The sequence below is a fragment of the Xiphophorus couchianus genome, chromosome 20, assembly GCF_001444195.1.
Source record: "Xiphophorus couchianus chromosome 20, X_couchianus-1.0, whole genome shotgun sequence".
Classification (NCBI taxonomy): domain Eukaryota; kingdom Metazoa; phylum Chordata; class Actinopteri; order Cyprinodontiformes; family Poeciliidae; genus Xiphophorus; species Xiphophorus couchianus.
In genome coordinates this window covers 13303402-13312414 of record NC_040247.1, presented here as the reverse complement: position 1 = coordinate 13312414, position 9013 = coordinate 13303402, and positions in this window count along the sequence as shown.

Genomic DNA, 9013 nt, shown 5'->3' with positions numbered 1-9013 from the left:
CGCTCGCCGCTTTCGCGTCACGACGTGCAAGCGATTCTGTGGAAGATTTATGGCAGGCCGTTTCAACATAAGTTCGGCCTGGAATCGGATATCCTGACTGCGGATGAGTGAAGTCGGAATTCCTTTTATTCTCATTGTACGCGGAAGAAAGCACAACAAAATTTAAAATATAGCAACTCTCGATGACAAATCAAGTAACTGAATAGAAATAATAAGTATATCTCAATAAATATAAAAAATATAGCATGAACAACTGGGAAGTTAAGGAAAAAATAAATAATTGATCATCAGGTTTTAGATGGATTAGCTGTGTCCCGTCGCTTGAGTTATGTTGAGAGGAATTTTGACTCGTCAAAATGTAATTGACGATATTGTGAATTATTATTCTTACCAGTCAGATCAGAATGTACATGCAGATATTATACATTACCATTCCGGATTTAGTAAAAATCTTTAGACACCTAGAATGTAATTAACATGACGCTGGCTCTGTCAATTCTCCGTGAATCATTAAGGGGGCTTTTGTTATCAACTGACCAATCAGTGGTCGCAATTTGTCCTGAAGTACACGCCCCTTATCTGGAGAAACTGAACCTCAAGCATGTTGCTGTTAGACAGATTTAAAGGAAAAAATAGGAAGTCATGGTCCAACGGTGTCAGTGGGGAATGTGCAATCCTGACAGCCGTTATCCAGAGTGTATAGAGGGTGGAATGTAATTTATTAAACTTCCAAATCCCAAACTGAGTCTGAATTAATGCAAGAAATGGATTAAGGTCTGCAGCCGACCTGAAACTGCGATTAACGGCAAATTCCACATGTTCTGCAGAAGGTAACTGGTCGTAAACATCCCATTTTTTTTGTCATAATGACACTTACTGATAGTCAAATCAAAGATTAATAAGTGAAGCTAGTGTTGCTTGATTCTTTTATGTGTGTAAATTCCATTGGTAGCTCTATGGCAGCATGAAAACATGTGCTGCAGTAACTGCGGTATTTACAGTTAAATACAGCAATGGGGTCGAGAGGGGTGCTGGTGCCTTTCTCCAATGGTCAACGGAAGAAAGGTGTTGTCCAGCAACCTGGACAGGGCTGCTACTGTTTATTTGTAAGCATTTTCCTGAGAGCAGATTTTATTTAAGTCACTACTCACCCCGTTTTGTATGTGCAAAATGCACCTGACTGCGTTCACACTCACATCCAATGAGACTTTGTGTCCCTCAACATTTTTCCTCTTGGGCTTTATAGGTGATTTCACTGTTGTTTCCCGCTAATAGCAGACCTGATGTAGGAGATGTAGAAGAGAAATTTCTTTCCTCAGTGTTGGCTGGTAAGGCAAAAGTGACTGAACATTTTTTCCCGCTACTTCTGTTACTATAACACTGTTTGTTTGTCGGGGTTTTCTCCACTTTCGCATGTTGCCTCCTTCATGTCAAATGCGGCTAGTCAGATGAAACCGAATTCATGTTAAAACGGCCTGCCATACAAATTCACCTCTCTCCTTTCCTCTTCCTGGTGTCTCGCGCGGCTCCGCTCTCGTCGCTGGAGAGCTGGCGCGCGCGTCGCTCCCAGGAACCGCCAAGCAGCTTCTGCCTACCGGCTTTCCAGGAATAATTGCGGGGCCTGGCTCCGCCCCGCCGGGCGGCCCTGACAGAGCCCTTATTCTGGGAATTCACCGCCTCGACATTAAAGATAATAGGAATGCGCTCAGGCTATTTCCAGTTATATAGATTTCCCTCGATCCTGTTTGGAAAAATAGGGCTGGAGCTTTTCGCGGAGCTTCAGAGCAAATTACGTTCGCGAAAACAGGTTGTTGTTGTAACAATAGCCTGTAGTCTACTGTTAGGCCCGAGAAAATGTCGTTTACGCTGTAATATGGGCCACTTTGTGGATTTCTATTGGAATATGGTTTATGTATTAACACGTGTGACCCATTCTTGGAATGATTTAGGACTACTCAAAGTGCTCATTTTATCTCTCCTGACATCCCATTCCAGGTAATCTAGGATATTTAGTCTTCTATAGTAGACAGCCACTATTATTTACACTGTATCAAGCTAAATAAGCCCCAAATAGATTTGTTCCTGCTGGTTTTATTCTTTTATCCATAGATATTCATTACATTTGCTGTATTTTTTCACTAAATAATGTTCTTTGTTGTTACAAATGAAGGCTCCTGTTGATTGTATATTTAAAACATTTTGCCTGCAGACATGTAATACAATGGATTGAAGCTCAGATGTAGAGCGAAATTCATAAAAGTCTCCTGACCTCAGCGAGAGGAATCTCAACCTCGTCCCAGGAATTTTGGAATGAGTGTATTTCTAAGAAGTCTTGTGGACTTTATCTATCCCTACAGGATGTCACTGAGCAAATATTTTCTTTTGTGGTTCACAAAGGAAAAAGAACATTAACAAATGGGGACAATGTACTTACACCCCCCCCCCAAAAAAATAAACAATTAAAAAGAACGTGGCATGGTTGACTTTAAATGTGCTCCTTAGGATAAAATCACAGATTTAATCCTGATTACATCAGCTTAGTGTTGCATTTCTGAGTGAGCGCGGTGAAATTTATTTGTGCTCACATGACAATGATGTGCAGAAGCAGAAGATAAGCAGAGCACCTCTGAACTTTAGGTTCAACCAGGACGTTTTGTGATTGTTGTATCTGCTCTGAGTTCCCTGCATGCAGACGGACTTTCTTTTTTACTCCTGAAAGTTGTTTCTAGAAAGCCAGCAGGCAGCAAAAAAAAAATAAAAGAGCCCATAAAACGCTCCTCCGTCTTAAATTCTCTTCCTGTTCGCGAAAATATTTAATGTGCTTTTCCTGGAAGACGGAAGGAATCTGGCTCCAGCAGCCTGAATGTCAACATCTGCTGGTTTTATTGTCTAGCTGCTTGAATCGAGTTAAAACAGCAGGTAATAGTTACAGACTAATCATTTCTGCTGCAGTTCAGACCTGAAGCAAAGGCCTGGGATCGCTTTTTGTTCTAAAATATACGCAATTCTTCCAGGTTTGCAGGATATTATTCCATATTATAGCTTGATTCATGTTCATCCTCATGCTGTTCAAGTGGATCCTGATACAACTAATGATATCTGAAACCCAGATTCTCAGAAAACTGGAGTATTGCATGAGATAAATTAAAAATAGAGGCGCGCTACTGTAATGGAGACATGTGTCAACTTGACGGATATCGAGCAGAAAGAGACAACCTCCACAAGTAAGGTTGAGCAACAAATGGGCTATAAAAGTTACTTGTTTAGCATGTTAATAGAAATTTGAGTGGAAGGTAAACATGTGGTAAGAAAAATGATGCACAAGCAAAGGAGGTAACTGCAGACTTGTTCATTTGTGTGTAATAATTCAACAAAAACACTCATTAAGATGCATTTTATTTTGCATTAGAGTGGTGCTTACACAGTGACTTGAGAAATCTGAGTTCGATTTACTCTAAAGTAGATAAAAATTTATTTTATTATTCAACTTTTCTCTGAAAACTCCACTACATTCACTTTAATTAAACTTTTTTAAGTTGCTATAGCAAAATTTTAAAGCGTTTGTTCTGCAGATATGATCTTGAAAACATTTTGTGTATTAAAATGAATCACCAACTTTTTAATCACCTTATAACCTATTTTTTTCCAACAATTTAAGCCTTGTGTATTGCACTTCATGCACAAAAAGCCTATTATATGAGATATCTTTAATAACTTATCACAATTTGCAACACTTTCTCAAAGTTTCCTCCTCCTCCTCCTTGTGCAACTTTGTCTTGTAATTTTCCACTTTGCACCACCAGACGGTTGCCGGTTAAAACGCCACCAGAAACCCAAGGCCGCGCTCGCTTGCTCTTGACTTGAATGCGTCTAACTTTTCACACGTAAACACCCTCCCTTTACCTAGAACTTACTGAGAACTGGGTGCTGTCGGGACTCACTGAAAAACAATCTCCTCCCTCTGTGTTAAACAAAACAAAACAAAACAAAACAAAAAAAAAGTCAAGGAAATTCTGAGAAAATTGGTCGGTGCTTAGAATCAGCTGCAGAAATTCATCCTTGGTGAGTTAGGAGAGAAAAGAAACGTATTCATCAGCAGACGGTTAGTCAGAGGATTGGCTGGACTGAAATGGCTTTCAGCAACACAAAGTGTTTGTTCATGATTTTCAGCTTACTGTGGCCGATTCAGAGAATATGTCAAATATTTCTCTCTGCTTTTTTCAAAAAAACTCCTTCAGGTTTTGGATGAAGTTTGGACATTTTTCCACTAGAGCTGAAATTGTAGAGCTTTAACTATTATTCACAGCATGAGCCAGATTTTAGGTCTCTCCATAAGGAGTAGATCAGTTGATCTCGTTTTAAATAAATAGTTAATGTTTTCAGGTGTGTTGGATGTTTTTAAACCACAATCATCACATTCGTGTCTTTTTTTTTTTTTAATTCAGTGATAGCAAAAATACGAATGGCATTCGTTAAAGCTGTTTTAGCAACAGAATAAAAGATGTGTTTTTATACAAAGTTTTAGACCTTTAGTTTTCAGAAATCCAGATTTTCTTGCAATCTGTTCAAGTCCTTCTACTTTATGTTTTTTTGCAGACTTTTTAAAGTTTTTTTTAAAATTAGTTTTTAGTCTTTTTGACCCATCGTAACTGTGTATGAAGCTGTGCACTGCAAAAAAAACACTAAATCTCAACAAGTATTTTTGTCTAGTTTAGTGCAAATATCTTACTGCACTTGAAATAAGACAAAACTAACTTGTAAGGTTTTGTGTTTTTGCTCATAAAAAATGATCAAAGTGAGCAAATTATGGCATAAAAGAAGTAGAAATATAAGGACTAAATACTATTCAGCAGATAATAAAGTGTCTGAAAGTTTATTTTTAGGTCAATCTGAAGTCATAGAAGAATCTTTCCTTTTTCAGATGATTCATTGAAATGTATTTTAATAAACGTTCTTTGTTTGGTATATTGTTTTAGTAACATAAGCCTATTTTAGACTTTTCATGGACTTTATCTGTGACATGATGTTGTTTCTTCTCTAATGTTCTCTAAACAAACCTTCGCCGAACAGCTGGATTAAACTGAGATTAAATCACACGCCTGGACTCTGTTTACAAATTAAATGACCTCTGAAGGGAATTAGGTGACCCATATTTTATTTAAAGATGTCAGAGAAAAGGGAGAGACAAATGTCGTCATTTTTTGTAATAAAAAAAAAGTTAAAAACAATTTCCTCCTATCTTCATAATCGCGACTTTTAGACCATTAGACTTTAAAAGTATCACTGCTACCAATAAACTCAATAACTGTTTACATCCACGCTGCCATCTGTACAACTTCACTAATTGTAAATAGTTTGTCTCTTGATGCTCAAACACATATTCAGATTTTAACATTTTTAATTAATAACCTCAGTTTCTCATTTGTTTGGACTGGTGTTAATAATTTTTATAACTATATATCCAGTATTTATGTTGTAATTTTGCCCTAACTGTACAATATTCTTATTCTTTATTGTTACTTTTTATATATATTATATTATATCTCTGTGTGAATTTATTTGCTGTGATCGTGTTGCAAAACACCTATGAAATAAATGAGTTTTTATATGTTGTAGCATTACAGTGTGTGAAGATGTTGAAGGGAGTGAAATCTAATCATCTAATTTGAGTCTAGGTTAAACTTAGATGAACCTAGATTCATATAGGTTCATCTTTATGCCTGGAGCTCGTTATGCCTGGATAAGGTCAAAGTTAAAAGGCTTAATAGACACATAAACAAACAAAATAACATTTACTTCAAAATAGTCACTGGAAAGTAAATGTGTTAGAAAAAAAAAGCCCAATTCTGAGAAAAACCATTTAAAGACCATTTTAAAAAGCCTATAGGCAAATCTGACTACATGGAAGCAAAGCTTACAGTCCGCTGTGTTGTCTTATTATTTATATTTGTTTAAACTTGTGATATTTAGGGTTTTGTCTCATGCAGGGAACCATCAAGACTTGACCTTTCTGCACCATCATTTGTTTAATAATATCAGGCACTGCAATGGAAAAAAAACAAACAGAAACTCTGCAAATGTCCGTCCACCCTAAAGCTGCTGCTGCTCTGCTCTCATTAGGTTTAATAATTTTAAAAATATTTTTCTTTTTAGAACATCAGTCAGTATATTAAATTATTTGATATGTTGATATTCTGAAATGTTTTTTTTAAAGAACTGAAAAGGAAATTCTCAACTGTACACATTTGAAGCTACTATTGACCCTTTGCACGTGACGTCACGCTGTCCAGAACTCCGCCCACTCTGCCATGACGTCAAAACAACCGACGCACTGTCAAAAAAACAACACAAAAAAACAATTAAAGAGCTTTGGATGGATAATAAACTCTAAAGTTAGTGAAATTAATTTAAATCAGTTAAATACACGTCAGACAGTTTTATTACCTGCAGTACCACCATGGATACCTCCTGATGCTGAAGTTGATTTTTCATGATTAGAAAAGAAGAACAAAGATAAATTTCACAGAAGAAAAGAAAAGAAAGGAAGGAAGTTTTATAAAATCCAAAAGAGAATTGGACAGATGAGGAAAAACAGAAAGAAACAGGAGAGAAGAGATAATTTTTCGCGACTTAGAATCGGTCACACTGGTCTAAATAGATCACTATTTTTGATAGGGAAACATCAGACAGAGAAATGTGACTGTGGGGAAGATGAGACACTGGAGCGTGTTATTTTAAGTTGCATTATCTGATTCAGAGAAACAAGTTAATAAGGAACCTCACTAATATGAAAATGAAATTTGATAATGTCGATTTACTGCAAAAGGACTCGGGAAGCGGAGGACATCAGGCTATATTTGATTGTTAGAAACAGAGTAAGTTCTATAATAGGATATAGATTTTTTTTTTTGTTGTTGTCATGTGGTCCACACTCCTTACCAGTTGGTGGCGGTAATGCTCACCCAACGTTTTTTGCCAACCGCCAATAAATTTTAACAAGAAGAAGAAGAAGAAGAAAGGCGTCGAGGGTGCAGCAGGCGTTTTCGAGCAGCGAGAGTTTTTGAAACAACTTTACAAAGGGTTTTGTTATTTTGGCGGTTGGCATAAACTGGAGTGTGACTGGATTGGGATGACCACAAAGGTAGATGGGGGTGGTGATGAAGATGATATGGATTTTGACGAATGGACTACGGTAGGTAGAGGAAGGGGTAGAGGGAAGGAAAAAGTTTCGAAAGATGATAGAGAGATTGGTAACCTAAATAGTAAGAGAAGTTTAGAAGAATATAGTTCAGATGAAGAAAACAGAGTGGCTAGGAGGAAAATGGTAAATGAGGAGTTTAAGGTAATACTTAAATTCAGGAAGGAAGATATGAACATAAACCTCAGTCCGATAGCAGTGTCTAGAGAAATAAAAAAGAAAATAGGGGAGGTTGAGTTTGTAAAAATCTTGCGAGATGGTAATATGTTGATAAAATGTAAGTCTGAAGAACAAAAGAATAAAAGCATGCAGATTGATAACATTTGTAAAAAGGTTGTGAGTGAAAAGAAAATTGTTGGAGAAAACAGAGTATCACGTGGTGTAATCACAGGTATTCCGCTTGAGGAAGATTTAGAAAAACTTAAAAGAAATATACATGGTGGTGAAGTGCGGAGATTGAAAAGATTGTTAAAATCTGTGGATGGGGAGAAAATAGAAAGTTTTTCGATACTTCTGGAATTTCAAGGTGATGTTCTTCCTGATAAAGTGAAAATTGGGTTCTTGAGTTTTCCTGTTAGACCTTATATTCCTCCTCCCTTGCGCTGTTACAAATGTCAAAGGTATGGTCACATTGCATCAGTGTGTAAAGGGAAGCAAAGATGTGCTAAATGTGGTGAAGATCATCGATATGATGAATGTGGAGCAGATGTACAGTTGAAATGTTGTAACTGTGGTGGTCAGCATAATGTAGCATATGGAGGGTGTGAAGCAAGGAAAAAGGCAGCAGAAATTCAACAGCTGAAAGTAGTTAAAAACATTTCTTATGCAGAGGCAGCAAAAAGTGTTCAAGAAAAAAAAATAGTTCAGAAAAATCAGCAAGTGTCTTCTAGTCCAAATCGTGAATCAAGTCAAAAAACAATGTCAGGAATGGAAATTACAATGGATAAATTAATTTTATTCATGGCTTATGTTATTAATTGTACTGATCAAGTGAAACAGAAAACTGAAAAAATCAAGATTATAGTGAAAGGTGCAGAAAAATTTCTAGCTGTGAAGGATTTATCTTGGGAGTTGATAAATAAAAGGCTTGAAATAGATGGGAAGCAAGGTGGAGGAAGAATTTAATGCTTATTTTACAATGGAATGCAAGAAGTTTGTTAGCAAATGGACAAGAATTTAAAGGATATTTAAACTATTTGAAAAATAAACCAGATATTATTTGTATTCAAGAAACATGGCTTAAACCAGAGTTAGATTTTGTCATAAGAGGGTATAATAGTATTAGAAGAGATAGGGAACAAGAAAGTGGAGGAGGATGTGTAATATTTATAAAACAAGGAATACAGTATAGATTTTTAGGAAAAGGAGCTTCACTAGAATGGTTATCTGTGGATATTTGGATTAATAAAGAAAGTATTAATATATTAAATTTTTATAATCCGTGTAAAAAATTGGATTTAGATGAAATGGAGGAAATGTTTAAAAATATAGGAAGAAAGTTCATTTGCTGTGGAGATTTCAATGCTTATAGTACTTTGTGGGGTAATAGGAATGATGCAAATGGAGAAGTGGTGGAAGAAATAATGGATAGAAAACATTTGGTTTGTCTTAATAATGGAGAAGGGACGAGAATTAATATTAGAAATGGATCAGAGTCAGCGTTAGATTTAACTTTAGTTTCAAAGAATTTGGCTGGGATTAGTAAGTGGAAAATATTGAGAGAATCAACTATAGGTAGTGATCACTACCCTATAATTATTGAAATTGGTAAAGAAATAGGAAAAATTGTTAATGAGAACTTAGAAAGATGGATAT